The 26,447-nt window shown below is 39.7% G+C and overlaps 2 long non-coding RNA genes across 2 annotated transcripts; one reads left to right on the top strand and one right to left on the bottom strand.

The window, feature by feature from the left end:
* Positions 1–17,619: 17,619 nt before the first annotated feature.
* Positions 17,620–22,874, bottom strand: LOC117273811 (uncharacterized). Its single transcript, XR_011410273.1, has 2 exons — positions 21,968–22,874; positions 17,620–17,970 (listed from the first exon to the last, which is right to left on the bottom strand). It is a non-coding gene; the product is annotated as an uncharacterized lncRNA (long non-coding RNA).
* Positions 22,875–24,038: 1,164 nt separating this feature from the next.
* LOC117273810 (uncharacterized) lies at positions 24,039–26,135 on the top strand. The gene is made up of 2 exons (XR_004503837.2): positions 24,039–25,406; positions 26,026–26,135. It is a non-coding gene; the product is annotated as an uncharacterized lncRNA (long non-coding RNA).
* The last annotated feature ends 312 nt before the right edge of the window (positions 26,136–26,447 follow it).

The following is a 26,447-nucleotide window of genomic DNA, read 5'->3' as shown; positions in this document are numbered from 1 at the left end:
CGAGATGATACAAGATGGTGATATCACAGTCTTTTAACAGCTCCAACCACCTCTGCTGCCTCAAATTGAGATCCTTTTGCTTAAACAAGTGCTGCAGACTCCGATGATCTGTGAATACCTCACAAGACACACCGTAGAGGTAGTACCTCCAAATGTTTAATGAGTGAACAATAGCTTCCAAATCAAGATCATGAACGAGGTAGTTCTTCTTATGGGGCTTCAACTGACGCGAAGCATAAGCAATCACCCTACCTTCCTACATCAAGTCACACCCAATACCAATCCGAGAAGCATCATAATAAACCATATAAAACCCGATGTTGAAGGAAAAACTAGAACTAGAGTTGTGGTCAAGGTAGTCTTGAGCTTCTAAAATCTCTCCTCATACTTATCAGGCCACCTGAATGGGGCACTCTTCTGGGTTAATCTAGTCAAAGGTGCAGAAATGGACGAGAAACCCTCCACAAAATGGCAATAATATCTGCCTAAACCAAGAAAACTCTAGATCGTAGTAGCTGAAGATGGTCTGGACCAACTCTGAACTGTCTCAATCTTCTTCAGATCCACATTGATCCCCTCACTGGACACCACATGCCCCAAGAAAGTCACAGAATCAAGCCAAAAATCACACTTGGAGAATTTAACATATAGCTTCTTTTCCCTCAACGTATGGAGTATAATCCGCAGATGCTGCTCATGGTCCTCCTGGCTGCATGAGTACACCAGTATATAATCAATGAATACTATGACAAAAGAATTAAGATATGGACGGAATACATTATTCATCAGATGCATAAATGCTGTTGGGGCATTGGTCAGCCCAAAAGACATCACAAGAAACTCGTAGTGACCATAGCGGGTCCTGAATGCTGTCTTCAGAATATCAAAATCCCGAATCTTTATATGATGATACCCATACCTCAAATGAACTTTTGAAAACACTCTATCTCCCTGAAATTGGTCAAATAAATCATCAATGCACGGTAGTGGGTACTTGTTCTTAATTGTAACTTTGTTCAACTGCATTTAATCAATGCACATCCTTATAGTACCATCTTTCTTCTTCATAAAAAGAATTGGTGCACCCCAATGAAGCATACTAGGCCTAATGAATCCCTTATCAAGTAGCTCCTGAAGTTGTTCTTTCAATTCCTTCAACTCTGCTAGTGCCATACGATACAAAGGAATAAAGATAGGTTGAGTGTCCGACACCAAATCAATACCAAAATCAATGTCCCTGTCGGGTGGCATACCCTGCAGGTCTATAGGAAACACATCTGGAAAGTCTTGCACTATTAGAATTGACTCAATGGTAGGAGTATTAGCTCCAACATCCCTCACAAAGGCCAAATATGCCAAACATCCCTTCTCAACCATCAAAGGGGCCTTCAAGTATGAAATCACTCGACAAGGAAGATAATCCAGGGAGCCTCTCCACTCAATCCTAGGCAATCCCGTCATCGCCAACGTCACGGTCATAGCGTGATAATCTAGTATAGCATGACATGGTGACAACCAATTCATGCCTAAAATCATGTTAAAATCAACCATGCTAAGCAGTAAAATATCAAATCTCATCTCCAATCCCCCAACAGTCACTATATACCACCGATATACACGATCCACAAAAATAGAATCACCCACCGGTATAGATACATGAACATGCATAGCTAAGGAATCACTAGGTATATCCAAATATTAAGCAAAGTACGATGATACATAATAATAAGTGGAACCAAGGTCAAATAATACATAAGCATCCATGTGGCACACTAAACCAATACCTGTGATCACTGCGTCTAAAGCGACTGCCTCTGGCCTGGCAGGAAAATCATAGCATCAGGCCTGACCACCTTCTAATCGACCTCCCCCTCTAGGGCGACTTCAAATGACCTGAGTCCCACCCCGAGATGACTGAGTGGGCGGTGAAATAACTGATGCAAAAGTCATAGACTGACCTCTCTGCTGAACTGGACCTCCCATAAGACGAGGGAAATACCTCCTTACATGCCCCAACTCTCCACACTCGAAGAAACCACAATCAAAAGATGGTGGTGGGGCTTGAACCAGATCTCAAGAACCAGAATAACCACTAGTATAACCTGGTACTGACGAGCCCTGAACTGATGGAGCACGGGATGAACTCTGAGATGGGAGGGAACTGAAAGATGACTGCCCCGGATGAACATTGTATGAACCATGACTAGTTGATGCACCACAATGTAACGGACGAGCCATCTGAGCAGGACTATAAGGACGACCTCTGCTGTGATGTGACTGACCTCCAGATGAGGTACCACTAAAACTACCTGAAACACGGGGCCTCTTTCCCTCCCGCTCCTCGCGCTCCTGCATGTGAGACTACTCCAAGCTCCTAGCAATCTCGACCACCTGGTCAAACCTAACATCTGTCTCGGCATCTCGAGCCAAACTGAAATGTAGGCCATAGTTGAGGCCATCAAAGAACCTCCCAATCCCCCCCCCCCCCCCTCTCTCTCTCTCTCTCTCTCTTAGTAGGAACCAACCACACTGCATGACGGGCCAAGTTTGAGAACTTTATCTCACACTGAGTCACTGTCATACCTTCCTGGCGTAGCTACTCAAACTGCCTACGAAACTCCTCTCTGCGAGTCTGTGAGACAAACTTCTCTAAGAAGAGAATTGATAACTCATGTTATGTAAGCGGTGCGGCGTCGGCTGGCCTGCTCAACTCGTAAGCCTGTCACCATCTGTAGGCTGCCCTAATCAACTAAAATGTAGTGAATGCAACCCCATTAGTCTCCAAGATACCCGCTATGCAAAGGATCCGCTGGCACCTATCTATAAAATCCTGAGCATCCTCTAACTCTTCCCTATTAAACTCTGGAGGCTTAAGCCTCCCAAACTACTATAGTCACTTCTACTCCTTATCACTAATAGGTGGGCCAATCTCGGCCCGAGCAGGTACAACCGGCTGGGCTGGTAGTACCCCCGGTGTCTGGAGTCCCTGAGTTATCTACTCTGGAGTACGTGCGGTGGGAGTCTGGGCACCACCCCCGGCCTATGAAGTGGCTGGTGCAGCCGAAATCGAAACCACCTAAGCAAGGCTCGTGCATACAGTCAAAATATGGGCCAAAGCCTCCTGAAGGCCTAGGATCACAATGGGCACTACTAGTTCCTGAGCTGGTCCCACCGGCTCAACAACATTTGGTATCTACTCCTCAACTGGAGCAACTGGTGGCTCTACATGTGCTACTCTAGCTGTAGTACGAGCGCACCTCGGCCCCTACCATGGCCCCGACCTTTTGTGGCCCTAGCTGGTGGTACTGGTGGTCGTCCACCTGATCAGGTTGTACGTGTCCTCACCATCTGTGAGAGACTAGAAAAATACAAGTTCAGATTCCGGAATCAACAAATCTACATGTTAAGAGTACAAGAAAGTGAAGTCTCCTAATATTTTGGTAGCCTCTCGAGGATAAGTAAAGATGTCTCCGTACCGATCCGCAAGACTATACTAAACCTGCTCATGACTCGTGAGACCTAAGCAACCTAGTGCTCTGAAACCAATTTGTCACGATCCAAAATCCTAACATATCGTGATGGCACCTAACACACTTGCTAGGCAAGCCGACAATCACATAACTGTTAAGCATTTAAAAAAACATGATTTAATAAGCTCAACGGCGGAAAATCTCATAAACATCTGATAAAATAACTGAAATGCTACTACAACTACCCCAAAATCTGGTGTCAACGAGTATAATGAGCACTACTAAGTATCAACATAAACCAAAACTCTAGTACAACTGTTGAGTAATATAATAGTACAAAAGAAAATAAAGGAATGAGATTCAGTGTTTACGGGTGTCATAGCTGCTACCTCAAAGTCTCCGAGCAGGTACTAGCACAAATCTAGCAATCACCATGTCCAGATGTACCTGAATCTATACACGAAGTGAAGAGTGTAGTATGAGTACAACTGACCCCATGTACTCAATAAGTAATAGAACTAACCTTGGACTGAAAGTAGTGACGAGCTCAATAATATACAGTCAGAACCAATATAATGACAACATAGGTATAATAATGACAATGACAGTAAATAACTCAGAGAAATTTCCATAATTAGCTCGTTTATGGTACAGAAGTTTAGACATGCTTTCAAGTTCATAATTGAAGACCAACACTGATAAGAACATGCCAAGTATAGCTAGCATGAGGAATGGTACATCTCTATGCCTACGTGTCAATATGCATGTTAAATATATGAGGTCACAATAATATTCCCAGGTACTCATACTCTCAGAGTACCTAATCTGTCCATCTCAAATCCCCACTCATCACACACACAATCACTCAGCTCGTACGGGTGCCTGGCATCAGTGCCCCTCACCAAAGCGCGTGTATATATCACTTTTCCTGCGCTCACTGTTAGTATGTCACGGAGGGGTGGATCCTGCCCAAGTACTAATATAAAGCCTATAAGGCTTGTTGGGGAGTGTGGCCCGATCTACATAATAATAATAATAATAATAATAATAATAATAATAATAATAATAATAATAATAATAATAATAATAATAATAATAATAATAATAATAATAATAATAATAATAATAATAATAGCAAAGCCAATATGGCCTGCTGTGGCGTGCTGCCCGATCTACATTATCACTCATAACACGGCTCTCAGGCCCACCTCACTTATCAATCTCTCAAGTCTCAAGGGTTCACAAATCTCATATAACTCAGCCCAAACAATGATAACATATGATGTAACAATGAATGATAAACAAATATTGAGATATGCTATACATATGATGAACCATGACTGAGTATATATATACTTGTAGTTAAAGTAGATAACTCGAAACAACAGAAATAGCCTCATTAGGTCTCAATTGAATGAGCACATATCCTAAATATGATTTCTAACATGAATCACAGCTCAAACACATAGCCTAAATATGATTTCTAACATGAATCACAACTCAATTCCTCTAGCAAGTAGGGATTTCACTGATAAAATGAGATTTGATATCAATACAGTATAAGAATTCATTCGGATCATGATTACAACGGTGCACGCCCACACGCCCATCACATAGCTTGTGCATCACCCCAACATAACCCAAATAACATGATTTTTAGGGATATATATACTCTCAGTTCCAAGTTTAAAAATGTTACTTTCCTCAAAGCACGCAACTCAATCAGCCAACAAACCCTTGCCTCGCGAATCGGCCTTCGAACGACTCGAATCTAGTCACATACAACTTAATATAATCAATACAATCTATGAAAATTGATTCCATATATTAAAGCTAAGATCTTTAACAAAAATTAAAAAGTCAACCCCGGGCTTGAACACCCGACAGAATTCACAAAATCCGAACACCCATTCATTTATAATTCTAACCATACCAAAATCATCTAATTCCGACCACAAATTGACCCTTAAATCCCCAAATCTTATTTTCCAATACTTAGTCCAAAACCCCCCAAATTTCACCTTAAACACACATAATCTAGATGTAAATATTAATGGGCAAATAATATTTATCAATAAAAGTGATGAATTGTCACTTACCTCTTCTATTGTAGCCAAAACCCTATCAAAAATCGCCCTAGCCGATCTCCACAAGTCCAAAATGAGAGAAAAACTCGAAACCATTTGTTTATAGTTTCTGCCAGTGAAATCGCATTTGCGATCAAATTCTACACTTCTGCGGAACCGCGTCTACGGTCAAATTTATGCATCTGCAAAAATCATTTAGACACCGGACCAAGCGCACCTGTGGCTCGAGATGCACACCTGCAGGACTGCTTCTGCGGTCCACCCTTCACTCCTACTTGTCCGCACCTGCGGAGACACTCTGCTTCTGTGACTCCATCCTCTCCTTCCCAAATCCGCTTCTACGGTAATCTTCTTTGCACCTGTGGGATCGTAGATGAGGAAAATGCCTCGCATCTGCGGTCTCTGCCAAGCCCATCCAATCTCCGCACTTGCGACAAGCCTGTCGCTCCTGCGACTTCGCATCCGCGAGGTCTTAAGCTTCATCAATTTCCTAAGTCCAAATATAATTCTGAGTGCAATCCGAATTACCCCGAGGCCACCGGCGACCTCATCCGAATATACCAACAAGTCCTAAAATATAATACGAATCTAGTCAAAATCTCAAATCACATTAAACAACCTCAAAATCCTGAATCATACCCCAATTCAAGCTTAACGAAACTAAAATATTTTCAATTTCTAAAACCAATGTCTAATCATATCAAACGAATTCCGATTGACCTCAAATTTTGCACATAAGTAAAAATTGACACAAGGACCTATTCCAACTCCCGAAAGAAAAATTCGACCCCGGCATCAACAAAGTTAACTCTTGGTCAAACCTCTCAACTTTCCAAACCTTCTACCTTTCAACTTTCGCCAAAAAGCCTCAAACCAACCTACAGACCTCCAAATCAATATCCGGATATATGCATAAGTCCAAAATCACCATATGAAACTGTTGGAACCATCAAAATTCTATTCCGGATTCGTCTATGCAAAACTCAAACTCCGGTCAACTCTCTCAACTTAAGCCTTTAACCTTGGGACTAAGTGTCCGAGTTCACTCAAAAACATCCCCGAAACCAAACCAACCATACAGGCAAGTCACATAACCACAAATGAATATAGAAGAAGCGATAAATTAGGGAAAGGGGATACAATACATAAAATGACCAACCGAGTTATTACATTAATAAATTTAGAACTAAATGTACAATGATTTTAAACTATAAGACACACATTTTAAAGTTACTTGAAAATTATATTTTCTTAAGATTGATGAAAATCTGTAATTGTAGTTTGTTTCATAGATTTTACTCTCTTTTACTATGTATTCATATATTATTTTTCGTCATAATGATGTATTATAATTTCAAAATATTTAGTCAAAATCTCTAGGCTTATTATTCGTAATTTTAGAGATTCTATTTCTGTAAAAATGACTTCTTTAGAGAAAATGTTACAAAAAGCGTGTTATAAAGATGGTTATTATTGTTATAGATAAAAAAAAATATTATTGAGAAGACAAATATAACATAAAAGGTCGATTTGAAAGGTAATATATCATCAATAAGATAGCTATTATAGAGAGAAGAAAAATAATAGATTTAATTGAATTCACAAAACGTGCTCCAAGACTTCTGACATGTTCCTATTAGAGAGAGATATTACCCGAAAACAAAAAGGGGAAGTTTAGCAAATACATGTGCAGGGTAAAATATTTACCCGCCCCTGCCTATTTTTTTAATACCTAGCCAAATGAAGCCAAACTAAGCTACTATAAACCAAGCTAATTCAAGTCAAGCCAAACCAATTCTAGCCAAATCAAGCCAAGCCAAGCCAAGCCAAGCTAATTCAAGCGAAGTCAAACAAAGCTAAGCCAAATCAAGCTAAGCTAATCCATATGAGTAAAAAAAGTTGGGATGGGTGGGTAGATAGGGGTAATTAGTTTTAGTTGCGTAGATATATATTTTAAATAATTTTTAAATGGGTAGGATGTGGTAATTATTTTAAGCTCAATGGATATTTTGCATAAATTGCTCAAACAATAGAGGAGATGAAATGATTAGGATTGCTGGATTTCTCCCAACTTCATTTTTTGATAGTACCAATAATTTACACTTCCAAGCACCCATCTTAAACCCAAGAACACAGAAAAAATGGATACCATCATCTTTTCCCAAGTCATAAATCCTAACTCCATTGAAAATGAGCTTTTGGTAAGCTCAGGTTCTTGGATGAAATAAGGTACATAAACTCTAGTTTCTTTGCCCCTTTTAGAGACAGGGAGGGAAACAGATAAACCAATCAAATTCATAGGCGTATCCCTTTGAAGTCGATCAAGTGTATCTTTAAGGGCGGAGGTGGGCTAGCTATTAGATATGGGTTCGATAAAATCCTATAGCTTTTGGCTAAAACTTTGGGGGAAAAGACCTATATAGTCCCTTAAGTATATAGGCAAATATATATTTGTCCTTTATATGTAATAGTGGAAACAAAAAACCTTTATCTTTGTAAATAATGAATATTATTAGCCTTCACTATATAAAAGTCAAAGAACTAATGGAAAAATCCCAAAACAAATATTGAAACTAACGGGGCCGCATAACAGTATCACAAAGGAAAACAGGAACTGCAGTAGATAACAAAAATTGAAGAAAAAATAGAAAAGGATTAGCATCATCCCAGAACAGCAGTGGCACACCAATCAGCACCACCAAGACTCCACCCAATAAAAATCAGCAGCATCAAAATACAGTATCAGTAGCTGCTAAATCTGTAGTGAAATAAAACTAACCAAAAAATATAATTAAGCTTCTGGTACTAACAACTAAACGAAATACAGAATTAGTAAGGAACAATGTGCTTGAGATTACAATTTGTAGAGATTCTTGGCACTATTTAACTTATTTTATAGTATATAATAAACAAATGTTCATTAGTATGAATTGAAGAAAGCAATGCATCACTGATATACAGATTAGCGAAAGTATTGGAAAAATAAATATTACAGTGCCACTCCAATGTCGAAATCTTCAACCCAGATGGGGTAGAACGAGTTACCTACTCCAAAGCGGGGTTTATGTATGTCTATACATATCCCTTTAATATGGATCCCTTCACCTTGGGATCGGATGAAGGGCTTGACCCAATAATTTTGGAATTTCTCCACAGGTACCAGGTCTGCTTGGTACAAGTAGGCCCATCCATATGGCGTACCGTGGCCTGACTTCGTCAGTTATACATCGAGACCGAAAAAACCCTAACTCTCGCACATATGATGAATCTTTACTCCCCTAAGATTTTTCGTTGGGGAGTATTAAACTTCAGCAAGCATGGTCACCACGCTATTCTCACCAGTGTAGATGATGAAAATGACTGTGGATGGATGGAATGGTTCGTTGTTATCGCTATTAGGGACATAATTCTGATCACAACTCCAACTTTTCCCGAATCATGGAATCTTTTCTGTAAGTCTTCGGGTGTCCGTTTCCTTTCTCCGTAAAAAGATAATTTCTTGCTTTGCTGATTTTTTACTCCATTCGTTTCAGCTACTCACTAAGAACCACCGCGGGTTTGCGGTCTAGACCTATGGGTTTAGAAAATTCTGGATATTACAACTCCGGAATCCCGGCGGTGAAAACAAATGAATCCCAAATACGGGTGGAGAGCCAAGAGCCATGGTGAGAAAAATTCCTCTTTCTTTCAATATTATTTGTGTAAAACATATTAAGAATAATTTACTAACCGGTGTTTTGCTCGTATAGGGCTTCCGGGGGTTCTGCCATGTGCCCCGACATCGATGCTCTTGATGACCCTGAGGAGGCCAAGCGAGTACTGCAGAATGCCCTTAACCGGAGCAGGGCTCGTGGATCTGCTCGAGCCTCTAGTGAGGGTGTCTGATCTCAGAGTCCCCAACCCAAAAATAAGAAACCATAGAGGAGACGTTCCTCTTCGACTAGGACTCAGGAGAAACGAATAAAGAGAACACCAACTGATCCGGCCATAGTGGTCCTCGGTGATGAAGAGGCTTCCCTTCAAAGGAGAAAAAGACTTTCATCAGCTCAACCGGATGCTCAGCTCGGGGAGCTTCAAAACCCAGCAGCAGATGAAGTTCAGGCGCCCTAGGAGAAAATGGACTTGGTTGAGAATGCCGATTCTCGCTTTTCGACCCCTATTGTCGTCTCTGGTAAGAGGAGCTCGGCCCCTGACTTCCTTCTGCCATCAACTTCTAAGAAAGCAACAAATACCACTCCTTATACCATAGTTGTTTATTCTCTGTCCACACCAACGACTCCTTATCCACTGACACCAGCTGCCCCTTCTCCACCAGCACTGACTCCTTCTCTTCCACTGGATTCAGCCGAACAAGTAGGGAATGTTTTTCCTCCATGATCTCCCGACCACAGGAACTTGAGAAACACGTACTCGAACCCTTCTCAAGATCCTCGTAGGAGGCGAAGTGCTACTCTTTCATTTTTGAAAGAGTGCCATATTCTCTCCAAGCCGGTGGAGCTTGCTAATTACCTGAAGTCGTTGGCTTCGGTGAAGGATTGGAAAAAGATGGACTCCTTTTCTAGAGGGTGCATAATAAACAATAGCATACACTGCTCCTCACAGGTAACAATCTCACCTTTTTCTACCTTCTTTCTATTTACACTTCTAAGTAATAATCTTGATCTTATCCCTTTTTTCAGGCCAATTTTCTTGCCTCCGAGGGCCTGCAAAGGTTGATTCTAGACAAGTAAGAGCTTGCTTCAGAACGAGAACAACTGTTGGCTGAGAGGAATCAACTCGCTGAGCGCCTCCCGGTGCTGGAGGCCAAAGTTGCCCAAATAGATGAGCTCGAGGCACTATTGCAGCAGTTGGAGCAAGACAAGATGGCTCATAGCCAAGAAGCTGCCCATTTTCATGAGAACCTAAAGGAAGCAAAGGTTAGGTGGGCTGAACTTTATGATGTTGTGACTGCTGCTGCCGCACGTGAATCAACTTTCATGGAACTAATTTGTAACTTGGAGGCTGGTTTGCATGGCAGAACCAAGGAATCCCATGCTGCCGAGGAAAAGAGGGCCAAAATGAAAGAGAGGCTCAAGAGAGAGTCATGAAGCAAAACTGACTTTACTCAACCACCAATGTTGAGCTTGATTCCAGACTCAACGCGATGAAGTCTGAAAATGAAGAACTCCAGGTCAAAATTGACAAACTCCGAGCCAAACTCCACGACCAAGAAGATTCCCTCATCTTCGAGAAGACCTATGCCATGGATCATATGAATAGGAAGGCTTTGGAGGAGGCCAAAGAAGGCATTGCCAACATTGATGACTGCATTGTCAAGGCCCAGGAACTGGAGCTAACCACTCGTGAGAACTTTCCCGCTCTGCCCGTTGCATCTGACTCCACGAATACTAATTCTGAGTATTCGAGATCCAAAGGTTAAACCGAAGAAGATGAAGGCCTTGAACTGGCAGTGGAACAACCTTTTTCCATCGGGGGAAATGAAGACCCTTCTCTCCCTTCGGGTTCTAGCAGCAAAGAATAATGTATAATTATTTTTATCTTTTGTAATTTTGCCAAAACCTTTTACTAAGTTTGGTACTTTAATAAATAAAAGAACTTTTTGCTTAATTGTTGTGCAAAAATATTCTTTTCACGTTTAATTGATAAAGCTTCAGGAATATCTTTGCATCCGATAGCTTTTAATTTCGGGCATAAACACTTTCAGAATCTACCCTTTACTATGAAGGTTTCAAAAGAGAGGGCCCTTATGTTTACGGTGCTCTTGAAGAGAATGTCTCATGTTCATTACTGCACAAACATTTGAAGTCTTTGTTAACTCTCAAATGGTAAAATAAATTAACTTATAATTTGGACAAGAAATAAAACAAGAATAAAAGGACTTTGATTATCCCCTATATCTTTAAAAGTATATTTACATAAATATTTATTTGCTTAAGTAAATAAATCTTCCAATACATGTGGCTAACTTGTACAACTTATTTTTAAGGGGCTGATCATGCAGTCTCTGGTCCTGATAAAATATTGATCCCTGTTCTAACAGCTACCGATCTTCGTGGCATTCTTGGTGCTGTAACATATATTACTTCCCCCAGTGTTCGAATGCTAAATATGAGAATTCGAACACTGGAAGTCTTGCATTCAATCGAAGGCCTTTTCTTTCATTTTATACTTTATACTGTTGCTTCATCGGTGGAGACAACTTGTGAACGGTTAAATAATCTGTTTGAGTTTTGGGAGGCGAGATTCACCATCGAACCAAAGATTATTTAACCATCCACAAGCTGTTTACCACACGAGCTCAGGATCGTCGATCCCATCGGTGGAAGAACTTTAGTGTTATGATATTAAAGGTCTTGCCTTTGCTGATGATCATTCATATGCTTTACGTTGCTCCCTTGTTAAAAACCTTGCCAGAAAAACCCGATTGGGACAAAAACTGGTCGAAAGAAAAAAAAGTGCAGCACATACTTTAAGTGCCATCAAGGATCTTCAGCAATAGTACCTTTTGAGGTGAGTCACGTTCCAATTACTCGGTAATTTGAATCTATCTTGATTTTCTAATTCGTATGAGCCTTTATCGGTTATAGCTAAAACCCAGTAAGATCCTTCCTATGTTGGTCCCAGCTTCCCGGCGTTGACTTCTCGAGTGCTTTGAGTAACTTTCCTTAGAACCAGATATCCAACTTTGAAATATCAGAGGTTTTCCGCGTGATTGTAATACCTTTCCATTCTTTGCTTTTGTGCTACCATCCTCACATATGCCAGATCCGGTGTTCTTCAAGCAAGCCTAGATTCAGCAGCAATGCTTCATTGTTTACTTCTTTGTTCGCTTGGGAAAACCTCAAGGTCGACTCCCCCACTTCCACCGGTATCAGAGCCTCCGAGCAGTAAACGAGCGAAAAGGGTGTTTCACCCGTGCTTGACTTTGTCGTGGTCCGGTATGACCATAAAACACCCGGTAGCTCATCTGGACACTTGCCCTTAGAATCTTCTAACTTCTTTTTAAGGTTTTGAATAATTACCTTGTTGGCTGACGAACTACCGCCCGTTGTCACAAGCAATCTCCTTTGGTATTCCAAATCAGGAGATTATGTGATCCCATATGAAGTCAACCACTTCGCGTTCTCCGATCTTTTGGCAAGGACCTACTTCAACCCATTTAGTGAAATAATCGGTTAAAACTAAAAGGAATCTTACCTTCTCGGGGCCCGGTGGTAAAGGACCAACTATGTCCATCCCCCATTTCATGAATGGCCATGGGGACACGATCGAATGAAAAAGTTTTACTAGTTGATGCACTAACTATGCATGACGTTGACGTTTGTTCCACTTTTGAACGAATACTTTTGCATCCTGTTCCATCCAACGCCAATAATAGCCAGCGCTGACTAACTTGAGAACTGACGAGTCTGCACTGAAGTGGTTTCCGCAGACTCTTTAATAGACTTCTCTCATCTCGTAGTACGCCTCCAAGGCCCCTAGACACCAAGCTAGTGGTCCTTAGAATGATCTCCTGTATAATCATCCATCAATAAGACAATAGAGAGCCGCTTTTGTTCGTAGTGCCCGGGACGCTTTTAGGTCTTCGGGTAATTTATCATGTCTAATATATTCAATGAACTCGTTCATCCAGTCCCAAATTAAGTTGGTTGAATTTACTTCGCATTAACCGTATGCATCCAACACCGAATGCAGCAATTGGACGACCGTACCGGAATCAGATCCTTTCATCTCCATGGATGACCCCAAATTAGCCAATGTGTCTGCTTCCACATTTTTCTCCCTCGGAATATGGACGATTGACCATTCTCTAAATCGTACGAGTAATACTTGAACCTTGTTCAAGTACTGTTGCATGCGCTCCTCCTTTGTGACGAAAATCCCATACAATTGGTTTACCACTAGATAGGAGTCACATTTTATCTCGATGACCCAGAACCTAGTCCCCGAGCTACTTGAAGTCCTGTAACCAAAGCCTCATATTCGGCTTCATTGTTAGTTAACAGTACAATTCTAATGGCTTGTTTTAGGGTTTCCCACGAGGGTGTGATTATAAATACCCCGAGACCGAACCCTTTTATGTTGAAGGATCCATCTGTAAACAAGGTCCAAACTCCCGACGCCGTTCTCGATACCAACACTACTTCCTTAGCAGCCAAAGGCATTAGTCCCGAACTGAAATCAGCCACTAAGTCGGTCAAAACTTGTGACTTTATTGCAGTCCTAGTTTTGTACTCAATATCGAATTCGCTAACTTCTACTACCCTTTTAGCCAAACGACTTGAGAAAACGACCCCTAGAGCATCAAGTTTTGATCTGTGTTTTTAAGCCCAAAAGGCATCACATTATAATAATATGTGCCGAAGTTCGTGATGAAAGAAGTGTTTTCTTAATCTTTCGAGTTCATCCTAATATGATTACACATGGAATAAGCATCAAGAAAACTCATCAACTCATGCCAGTATGTAGCATCAATCATTTGATTAATGTTTGGAAATGGAAAAGAGTCTTTGGGGCATGCCTGATTCAAATCCTTATAGTCTACACAAATCCTAAATTTGTTATTATTCTTACGCACTACTACTATATTAGCTAGCCAATCCGAATACTTTACCTCTCAGATTGAACCGATATTGAGTAGCCGAGTTACCTCTTCGTTAACAAACATGTTTCTAACCTTTGCTATTGGGTGCTTTTTTTTCCTTACCGGCTTGGAAGTTTGGATCCAAAATAAGTTTGTGGACCGCTACCTCTAATGGAATATTTGTCATATCCGAGTGCGACCACGCAAAACAGTCAATGTTAGCTTTAAGAAAATTTATAAGTTCTAACTTGAGTTCGGCATTTAACCCCGTTCCCAAATAAAATTTCTTTCCAAAAATTCCTCGAATAAAGCCACTTGTTCGAGCTCTTTTGTGGCCGATTTGGTCGCATCCATCTCTTCCGATACCTGAAAAGGCCTCGGTACCTAATATAATTTTGATGACTCCCCATTTTTATCGTCTTTGATTTGGATCGGAGAAGGCATCAGTTCCTGTAATTGTTATTTCCTGGTTTTGCTGCTGGAAATGGTTACATCGTTCATTTCCCTTTCCACTGGTTGGTCTCTTCTTATCTGCTTGATCCCTTTTGGCGTCGAAAATTTCAACAATTGGTGATAAGTCGAGGGCACATCCTTCATCTCGTGTATCCACGATCTTCCGAGGATCACGTTATAGCCCATGTCACCATCTACCACTTCGAACAAAGTGGTCTTTTTTACTCCTTCAGCATGTGTGTGTAGCAAAATTACTCCTCGGGTGGTCACGCTTGTTAGATTGAAGCCAACTAGAAGTCTTGTCTTTAGAATGATATTCTCTGTTAATATCACTTGCTCCAGAACTCTCCATTGTATGATGCTAGTTGAACTTCCTGGATCAACCAAAACACGCTTAATTTTAAAATCTAAAACATTGAGAGAGATTACTAAAGCATCATTGTGTGGTAGAAGAAGTCTGTCAGCGTCCTCCTCCGTGAAGGTGATGTGATCTTCCGAGACTTCCCGGACCCTCTTGCCGTGAGTCACCTATATCTTCATTTTCTTTGCTGCTAAAAGAGTTACCCCGCTGACCTTGTATCCTCTGAAGATCTTGTTGATAGTCATCCCAGGTGACTCTGCTGCTGTCTTTGATGGCTCCGCATTGTCCCGGCTTCAACCATAATTGTTTTTGGTGCGGTTACTTAAATACACTCTAAGATATCCATTCTTTAAAAATGCCTCCACCTCTTTGCAAAGATGTCGGCAGTCCCAGTTCTGTGGCCGTGAGTCCCATGGAATTCACACCACAAGTTAGGAACCCTTTGGATAGCATTCGATCGGATTGGTTTTGAAAATCATGCTTCTTTGATACTACTCATCGCTGACACCAATTCTACCAGGATAATGTTAAAGTTGTAATCTCACAACCTGGGGTGTGCGGGATCTCGGGACCCGGGCGCCTCTTTATCTTGTAAGGATCTGACATTCCGGCCACGATCCATCCTTTTATCGAAGGCAAACCTATTCGATGACTGGAACCCATTACTGCTATGCTCTTCGGTCCTCTCGTGTGGTAGAAAACGACCCCTAGAAGACCTCCGATCTGCATCAAAGTTATTTTTAAACTTATCCTGATTTTTATCGCGATCCCGTCCTTTGGATAACACCAAAGAGCCAAGTTGATCGTCTTCTATCCTTATCTTTGTCTCGTAGCGATTATGGACATCCTCCCCTGTGGTTTCTTGAAACTCGAGCAAGCTCTCATTCAGTATTCAAGAGGCATCGGAACTCAGTCGATTTAGACCCTTCGTGAGTGCCTCCACTGCCCATTCATCTGGAACCGCTGGTAACAACATCCTTTCTTTTTGCAACCGAACCACGAATTCTCGCAGCAGCTTGGATTTGCCTTGAGAAATTCTGAATATATCTGCCTTTCTGGCCTGGGCCTTTCTTGCTTCGGCATGAGCTTTGATGAACGAATCTGCAAGGATTTCAAAAGAATCGATTGAATGTTCGGGTAAGAGAGAATGGCAGAAAGCTCATGCTGGAGCAAGAAAGGTCCAAGCCAAAAAGGCCCCCTTCGTGAGGGTTTCGCCAAACTTCTTCAATAGAACCGACTTGATCTCATGTTGAGCCAAGTCGTTTCCTTTCATTGCCGTGGTGTAGGTTGTGATGTGCTCCTACGGATCCGAAGGCCCATCATACTTTGGTATGTCCAGCATCTTGAATCTCTTCGGGATTAACTCTGGTACCGCACTTGGTTTAAACGGTAATTTTGTGTACTTTTTTGAATCTGGACCCAATAACACCGACGGGCACCCAGAATCCGATCCATCTGAGCATGAAACACCTTCGCACCTTGATCCATTCGTTCATTAATATGTCTCATGAATTTGATGAGCTCGGTTTTGAAAGTATCATTCAAGTTGTTGTTCTTTGAGTCGAAATCGACTTCGTCCCTTAGGGAGTTGTTATCGGTTCTTTGAGTCGTTTGATTTACAGGAACACTGGGAGGAATTGGGGCCCTTCCATTCGCATTATTGGAAGCACTCAACAATGCTTGTTTTAACTCCGTCATCATCCAATCTTCCTTGAGAGTTGATGCATGATTGCTCTTTGGTGTTCTCTCAGGTGTTTGATCGTTTCAACAATGTGTTCATCTTCCGCTTCATTAGGAGTTGGGCCCGCACATGCCGAGGGTACTGACCTTCATGAACCAGGGTTGTTTCATCCCTTTCGTTGTCGGTCTCGCTGATCGAGTCATCACGTTGGGACACATCTTCGCGTTCATCGCGTGCTCCAACGATGTGAGCATCGTTGACATCATTAGCTACCATATCTTTGTTTTACTAAGGAAAAAGTCGAAACTTATTAGTAACAAATGAATGGATCAAAGCAATTACGTAGCTGTGTATGCCCCACGGTGGTCGCCAACTTGTTTACTGTCAAACGGTACAGTTAAATTTATAACGTGATTTATAGACAAACGAATCGATTTGATCAAAAATTAATAAATAAATAAATAAGAACGAAAATTAGACTAATGTATGAAATTAAAGGAGATAACAAGCCTGCCTAAAGACTTTTAGCCTTTCCGATGACAAGAGCAATAATATTCAAGTGTTTGAATTCAGTGTCATAAGAGAATAAATTACAGCTTTTGTATGCAGAATGTTTTATATCTCCCCCCCCCCCCCCCCCAATGGTTGTTAATCCTGTTATTTATAGCCTTACTTAGGGAGGAAAGATCCTAAAATCAAGCGCCTCTTGAATGAACATAAAAACGTCACTGATGAGTGCATAACGACTGGCTTTGAATACATATATTCTCTGTAAGGGTTGCTCATTAAATGCTATCCGACGTCAAACCTTTGAATTTTTAATATCAAATATGCTTCCTTCACGATCCATCTAGTGTCGGTTCCACGTTTCGCATCCGGTGCCAGTTATTTGCTGAGTCACCTTTTGCCTGTGTTCGATTCCACATGTCACCTCGCCATTTGATCACCTATTATCAACCAATTATACCGCATACACGTAACTCTTGCCAAAAATAGGTATTTGATACTACCAAGAAGTGTGGTAGAATGGATGAGAGCATTAATATCTTTATGGCCCTACACGTTACGAGTTTGGATTAATCCAGCTAGTGAGCTTTGGATACCAGATGCATAAAGTATAAACGAAAAAGAGTATTTCATACGATCGTAGTGTTGCATTTATTAGCTGCCTACTGCAACAAGACCTTCCATTGCACTAAAATTCAACTGTCATGTGAAACTTTGCATGCTTTCACAATATAATTGCCCCTGCTGACATACAAGTTTTTCAAGAGAGAACAATTTTAAGGTCTGCACTTCCCTTCAAGTTGTTCTGTTTTCACTACAATCTGCATCTGGAAGAAAGAAGAAATGGGGTGTTAGCTTTAAATGAAGCAAACCAGCTTTTTCCAGTTATTAAGCGTACCAGCAAAAATAAATAAGTATATAATAATAGATGCTTTCACAAGTCATTAGCAAAACATTCTCTTCCCAACCTCATAAGTAAATACATAGTGATACTAGATGCTTTCACATGTCATACGAAGTAGGCTCTGCAGCTGGAATGAATTGATCAGTCAAAAGGAAAGCACAATATTTGCACAGACGTCGTTATATGATTTAAACAAAGCTACAAAAACACGAGCTTGGGCACCAAATAACAGCTATACTTGGGAAATGAAAGGGGAAAAATGGACACTCCAGGTGAGTGACTCTTGACAAAGTTCTGCAGCTCAAACTTGAGAAAAAATGCACCAAATCTAAATACAAAGAAAATCAAACAGTTGGTGAAGCACTTGTGTGCTTGATTTTGGTTTAGGTTGATTATAACAAAAGAGTTTATAGGGTAGAGTCCATGGGGAACACTGCAAATTCAAGTTAAATCCAGTTCTTTATGTGTAACAAACAACATGCTGCAAAGGAAGTGTTTTACACAGAGCTGGATGAGCAATCCAGTTTTTTAATTTAGCCCTTGAGTTCAACTTTAGGGTCTGGCGACTCTTCGTAGGAAATTGAGATCAGCTCAGAGTATTTATCATCTCCATCAGCATTTAGCGCTTTAACAACATTCTCAGCGTGGCAGTTTCCAGGTCTAGATCGAACACAAAGATCCTTCTCTGGTTCAGAATAAGATATGGCAATTAGTGACTCCCTTGTCACTTCTTCAGAAATTTCCTTTCTAAATTCTTTCTTATCCATATAATAACTATCTTCCTCCTGTATGTATTAGATAATTGAATTAGAATATAAAGGAAATAAATTCTAAAATATGAACGAAGTAAAGCGTGTTTATCAACAATGGTGATTACTATAATCAAGACTCTGAGAACTTATAGAGTTTAGCAGCATATTAAATTAGTTTCAAGTTCCTTCTTTATATTGGCACTTTCTTTTAGTATACCACTTCCACTTTCATTCTGAACATGATCTAAACCAAAAAGGTTCTGACTCAAAATACTAACAAAAATAAACTAGACATAACATGAGATAGTCCCCAAGGAAAAAATGAACTTTTGCCAATTAATACTTTTGGACAATGGACACTCCTCTAAGCCATAGTTTCTGTAACAAGAGAAATATCAAACTATTAAGCAATGTGTAGACAATCACTGACTTACATATGATAACCACGATTAACATTGAAAGCATAGCATAAACTGCATCATTGTTCAATCTCGATGAAGGAGGGACAACTATAAAACCATGTTTCAGTGATAAGTTTGTGGGGCAAATGTCCTGCCTACCTCTCTCTACCTTCTTTATTTTCAAGCGAAAGATTTATTGGAGTTTAACTTCTGCAAACTGGTTAACTAGCTTTCAGAACTCCATATGTGCATACAGTTACAGCTTGGAAGACATAAATTTACATATTTAGTTTCTACATGCCCCCAGTTGACGTTCAATCTCTTACTTTTTTGGTATACAAGCTAATGTAACAACAACAACAACAACAACAACAACAACAACCCAGTGGGATCCCACAAGCAGGGTCTGGGGAGGGTAGTGTGTACGCAGACCTTACCCCTACCCTGGGAAGGTTGAGAGGCTGTTTCCGATAGACCCTCAGCTCAAGAAAAAAGAAATGAATACAAGCTAATGTCTTTTTACTAAAACAGATTGCTTTATTCCGCTGTCCACGTGTTAAAAACAGGTGGGCTACTATAACAGCAGCAAAAGTTTGGATAGAAATATGAAGCTAGAGGCCCCGAATTTGCCTATATCATTAAGTCTCTTAAAGATCAAATAGATAAGAGGGAGATCATCAGTTTGGAACATATGAGGAGTGTGTTTCCACATATGAAACCATACTTCAAAGAATTAATCAAACCGTCCAAAGTAAAGAAAGAAAAGAACTAAATCAGCTGATTAATATTTGCTTTGCCTTTTCAAACCAAAAATTTCCAGCATCCGGAGTACCATATCCCCCCTCCCTGCTTGAGGCTAAATTGTCTTTCTTTTATACAGTATAAATATTATTGATAATTTGGGAAAAATCCCGAATACAAGAAGTATTCCAAATTAGAGAAACAAAGGTTCCAAACTAATGCTTACATATATAAACAACCACACATGCAGTTCTAGGCATCTTCCACAAAGAAAAGGAGAAGAAAACCTAGAGTTTATATACCAATATCTAGTGAAACAGACAGAGAAAGAATGCTTCTCATGATCCTCCAAAAAAAGCAGAATACATAGACGGACCTCTAAACTTGTCAGAAATTTTAATTTGGACACCTAAACCAGGGGTTCGAGTTCGAAATATTGAACACCTTATGTCGTCACCAATGTGTTAAATAGACACATTTTCAACGACAAAAGGTGTTAAATAGGTTGGACCCCTGTTTAGTGTCTAGATGAAATTTTTTGACAAGTATCGGGCCGTCTATAAACATGCACTGCAGATCCATATTATCAATGAATTTTGGCTTTTCAACTATTGTGACCAATACAAGTTGATAAACAAAGATTCCCATCCGTTTGAAAACCTCAATTCAGGAATCGGAAAATGCATTAACAGCCACATTAATTGCAACATCCTGAAACAACAACTTCCTGTCGGTATAATGAGGGAATAACATCCCAGCTACTTAGAACACATAGCTAGAGTGCATACTAAAGAATAGTAGGCAAGCATATTAGATATAATAACTTCTTGTGATAAAGCTGGCGAAGATCGTTATGTAACATCATAAGTGCTTAGAAGAAATGGGTGGAATGCTATACCGAAGGCAAGAATAAGACTAAACCAATTTGGAGTGGGAGCATTCACCAAATATACAGTCTCTGTTAGAGCCAAACGAAACAGGTTGGATATGAGACAGAAGAGGGGCAGGTGAAGTCTTTTACAATTTAAAGCTGCAAAACGAACAAACTTAAAAGACAGGGGAAAGATGCCTCTGCAACTGAACGGACTTTTCCTTCACATAGATCACTCCCAATTATATGACCACCCTAGGCTAAGCTTGCTAATCACATCCAAAAGCTTAACAGAACAATAGAGTATGTTGCTCGGGACCTTCAAAAATACCGCCGGGTGTGTCTCAAATCCTCCAAAAGTTCTGCATTTTTGGAGGATATGACACAGGTGCGCCGGCATTTTTTGAGGATCCGAGCAACATAGACAATCGACAAATTATTCTAAAAAGAATTAGTCACAAGAACTACCACTCTAAAAGCAACAACTGCTGCTGCTACTACTACGCCTCAACCCCAACTAGTTGGGGTGGTCAATATGAATCCTAAATATACATTTCTCTCAATTTTCACCCACCACCCTGAAACAAGAAAGTACAAGTAATTCTCAAACTGGGAAATGCCTTTCAGAGCTCTGTGCACTTACAGTACAACCATTATGCCTCATTTTCATCCTATTCCTATCTTTCAAACAATGTTTTTTCATTTTCGGGACTATATAACTACACTAAGATACCATAATTCCGTTAACTCATCATTTATATCCATTCTATACCTTTACATTTTCGACATTCTCACTAAAATTAGGTAGAACCCCTTTTGTATCTTAGCCATTAAGTAAACTTACAACATAACTTTCTTTTTTAGTCACGCACATATTTCTATATTTAAACATAATTTAACTTCAAAATTCTCATTTTACTCGTAACCGTTATACCATAAGTTTCAAAAATCTTTATTTTTAAAATTTCGACCCAGTATAGTGCAGCTACAAAGGGAACCCTTAAATCCCACAAAAACCCATCATAATTAGAGCTTCAAATTTGCAAATCTTGAAATTCCCAAAATACATCCTCTTCTATATCAGTATTTCAAACAGAAACTCACATTTCGTATAATGAGATAATTCAAGAGAGAGAAGAGAAAAGGGGATTTTACCGAATGCGAATTCTTGAAGGTGCTTTCAGTCAGCGTTCGGCTCTTTCGTCAACACAATCATATCTTCTTTCCTTTTATAATAAAAGATTCGCAACGATAATACGAGCTGGAAACACGCAAGCAATACATCTTACGAGCTGGAAACTATAATAAAAATTTGTCTTAAGAGCTAAGCTTTTTTGTCGTCACCCCTCAAGTTGCTATCGTACCTATTGGTGTAGGTTCTATTTTTATCGGCACTTTCCTCCCAATTATATTCAACTCTCAAATTGATGTTTTTTAAAATATTTCTCTTCATCAATTTGCTTATTAAAAGTGTAATAATTCCTAAAGGCAGGGTGGAAAACGTGTAGAACAACATTTAAGAGTTGACTCGAATTCCACTTGATTTAACTCGGCTAGGCTTGGTGTCAAGAAACACAATAGGTGTGAATGTGATTTAGCTCAATTGAGACAACAAATTAGGTTCGACCTGATTTGGCTGCACTTGATATCTGGAACTTACTAACAACTTGAATTTTATTCGTTTAAAACTTTTTTTTATCAGCCTTTCTTTCCCTCCCCTTTTTCATACCTTGACATCACGAAAAAATAAAATAAAAAAGATCCAATTGCACCATGGGGATTAGTTAGTTATCATTACGTAATGTATATTAACAAAGATATGTGTGTTTACCCGTAAAATGGTATAATTAAATTTATAGCGTGATTTATAGACAAACGAATCGATTTGATCTAAAAGGATCAATAAATTAAATAAATGCAAGATTTAGCGTTGAAATCGAGATAAAATAGCAAACAACTTGGTTCCGGGAGCAAGGCTTCCGAAGACAGCAATAAGAATATTGTTAGACAAAAAATAAAGTATTATTTAGCTTGGAATAATGTGTAGCATAAGTTTGTTAGAATTTTCGTGTGTCACAATGGCTATTGAAGTCACTATTTATAGCTATACCTAGGGAACAAAGTCCTAGGATCAAGCCCATCTTAAATGACCATAATGGGGGCCATTGATGAATATATAATGACAGGTTATGAATGCCAAAACCCTCTGTAACGGATTCTGTATTTAATACTAAGAAATATTCTTCATTGAATGTCATCTGGTGGAAAATATTCGTTTGCCCTCGTTAACAATGTTCCCTTCAGGGTCTGCCCGGTGTCAACCGAAGTTGTTGTCCCCAATCTTGATTTTTACTCGCTTCATCTTTCGTCTGTCTCCGGCTCCACGTGTCATTCTATCATTCAAGTATTTAATGTGAACCAATTTTACCATATACATATAGTTCCCCTGCTTTCCAGTGGCACATCTTTGTGTTATCGGGAAGTTGGTGAAGATTACTTTCTTGGTGAAAAATTTTCTAAACCCTTTTGAATATGTCTCTCCGCATTTAATACCCCAAACACGTATTACTCCACGATTTAGCAATATTTTCGTCGGTTCTTGAGGTAATCATGACCACAATTTTAGCCGCATATTCCTTTACTTATACGCCTCATTCTTCTTCTTTTATACTTCACAGTTCTACAAACTCTCTCAACTTCTTTGCATTCAACTCTTTCCTGCTTTCACTCTTTTTTAATCTTCTTCTTTAAAGAACTCTTATCACCTTTTGTTGATCATGACTTCTTCTTCCAAGAACTTAGGTTTTCTCTCTGGTGGGGGTTCGAAGGAGAACAAAGACAAAGAAATCACTGTTGATGTTGACCCCCTACGGTGAGCACCATCATTCCCAAAAGACTCAACACAACCAAGGACTTCGAAGAGAAGTTCCCTTCTTCAAGTTCTCGCACTTGGGATGTTGGCATATACCCGTCTTCCATCCGCCTTTCCAGCATTTCTATTGTGAACGAGGATTGTGATTGTCATGATCTGAACATCATTGCTCCCGAACTGATGGAGCGAGTAACCTTCTCTAAGAAGGGCTTCATGTACGTTTATACGTACCCATTTACTTTGGGTGCATTTTCTTGGGAGTGGGGGAATTAACCCCATGATTTTGGAGTTGTGCTACAAATACGAGGTTTGCTTGGCACAAGTGGGTCCTTCTGTATGGCGAACGGTGGCCTGTCTACGGCGGTTGTGCCAGGAGACGAAGGAGGAGCTCACCTGCACTCGCATGATGAATCTCTACTCCTCCAAGATTTTCCGTGAGGGAGTCATAAATTTTAGCAAACGTGGCCACCATGCTTTGCTCACCAGCATGGATGACGATAACGACCGTGGATAGATGGAGTGATTTGTCGTTGTTTCCACCAGGGATATTATCCTGGTGATACAATCTAGATAGCCGTCGAGCAATTTGGATTCTAATTAGGGGCAACTTTCATAACGGGGCGACTATATGTACAATTTCAACAAATTAAAGACTACATTACATTTGGTGGCTATACTTGTAATATTTAGCTCCCTAGTATAAATAGCCATTAAAGCTCTTATTTTAGACTTAGCTTATTTCGATATTGAGATTATGAACTCCTTGAGTAATTGTTATGATGAATTCCATTGTTGATTGGAAACCTTTAAGGTAGCTTTTGTGGGAATTCTTCCCCTTGAGGGTTATCCTATAGTTTAAGGTTGATTAGGATTTAAATTGAAGTATATTTATGTTTGATTTCAAGTGTTCTTCAATTTTCCTAATTAGTTCTTTGTTAAATTCTATCTTTCTCATTTTCATTTGTGTTCTAGTTAATTTTTCTTCCGCGTTCGTATCATCTTGGTATCAGAGCAAAGGTTAAAGGATTTATTTCTACAAATTCTTTGATTATTTGCACTAATTTTCATATCCAAAAAAAAGAAAGGAAAAAAGAATCGATTGAATCGTAAGCTGTGACTCAAGCATTCGAAGACTGATTTGAGAGGAACGAATTTGAGCTGCAGGGTTATAGCAAATCAAATCATAGCTGTGATTCTCTAAAATCTCAGATCTAGTGAGAAACTTGCATACCTGGTTCGAATTATTACTACAAAAAAGCACTTGTGCAAGCTGCGGACTTGATTTGAGTATTTGGCTCACAAATTTTCAGATCTGCGAGTTTGTGCTCTTCAAGTAAAGAGTTGTATTTAAAAAAAAAAAAAAAGAAGCTGAAATTGGTTGCTTTATGTTGGAGTGGTTGCTGCTAAATTACGAGTCCATTTAGAGGATACCCATTAATCTGATAGCTCAAAACTTGAATGAGAAAGCTAAAACTTCCATCATTGAAGTTCGTTGTTGCGGCGAAACATTTGTGAAGCTAACTGTTTGTTTAACTCCTTCATTGGACCTAATTTTTGAGTCTAAAAATGCGAGTCTCTATTGATTTGGTTGACTAAAACTTGAAGAAGGATTGGACAGCCATTGCAGCTCAAGCGAAGCTTCAAAGTAAAAAACATATATACATAAAATCGAGTTTCCGCAAATGAGATTTGTCTCAAGTGGGTGTTCTTGCAAAGGATCGGGTACGTCTTGATGAGCCTAAATCTAAAATTTGGGGCTGTTTGGAGTATATTTGAAATGGTTTTAGGGAATAATTCAATGCTAGCTCTAGGTTGAAGATGATGAACAGTGTGCTGCAACTGTGCATTTTGCAAATTTTCAGCTTTCTGTTTTGGGCCATTTTAGTTATTTTCAATTCCTTTTCATTATATTGTGTTCCATGGCTAGTTAACATTAGTAATTAGTTCTACTTGTGTTAATCTAGTTAATTTGATCCGTTAATCTCATTTCATGCTACTTTTAATTTGTGCTTTTCTCTTTTTGTTTCATTGTTAATTTCTTGTTTCCGTTGTCCGTTAGTTATTTTAGCTTCTTTATTGAGTCACATAAACTCCATTCTCACCCCAAAGTTAGAAGAACCACTTGAAAGTGCCTTGATTGAGTTTGATATCAACTTTGGTTATTCATCCAAGAGTGGAAAAAGGCTTGAGTGGTGAGATTCTTAGAGTGCATGCCTAAAAGCCAAGTGCACAAGAGTGATATACGAGTGAAAAAACTTGAGTGAAACATTTGAGGGATACACTAAGGGAGTGAATTGTAGAGGTCTTTTAATTTTTTTAAACTTGTTTTCTTTGTTTGTAGGTACTATGTCTTTGAATATTTGAGGCACTTCAACTCCAAAGGAGGGAGTCTCTAATGAGACCATTTTGGAGGCTTTACAAGCTTTGATTATAAAAGTTGACAACATGGAATATATGGTCAAGTCACATGACAACCTTCTTAACCAATGGCAAGGCTTGTCACCTAATCTTAACCAAGGAGTGGGAACTAGTTCAACACTACAAATAAGTTCTACTCCTACCGCACCACACATTGCAAGCCTAATCAATCAACCACAAGTTGATAACAATCAACTACGAAGACAAGGTCCACTTTCACAAGGTAGACAAGAAAGAGTTAAGCATCAACAATAATCACTTAGGCCACAACAACCGCAGAATGACTTTGATGATGATTTAGACTATGACGAGCAATATGATGAACCGGTTAGACTTCAACCTAGA

The sequence above is a fragment of the Nicotiana tomentosiformis genome, chromosome 8 (assembly GCF_000390325.3).
Source record: "Nicotiana tomentosiformis chromosome 8, ASM39032v3, whole genome shotgun sequence".
NCBI lineage: Eukaryota > Viridiplantae > Streptophyta > Magnoliopsida > Solanales > Solanaceae > Nicotiana > Nicotiana tomentosiformis.
Note: the sequence above shows the minus strand (reverse complement) of the source record. Positions and strands in the feature narration are given on the sequence as shown.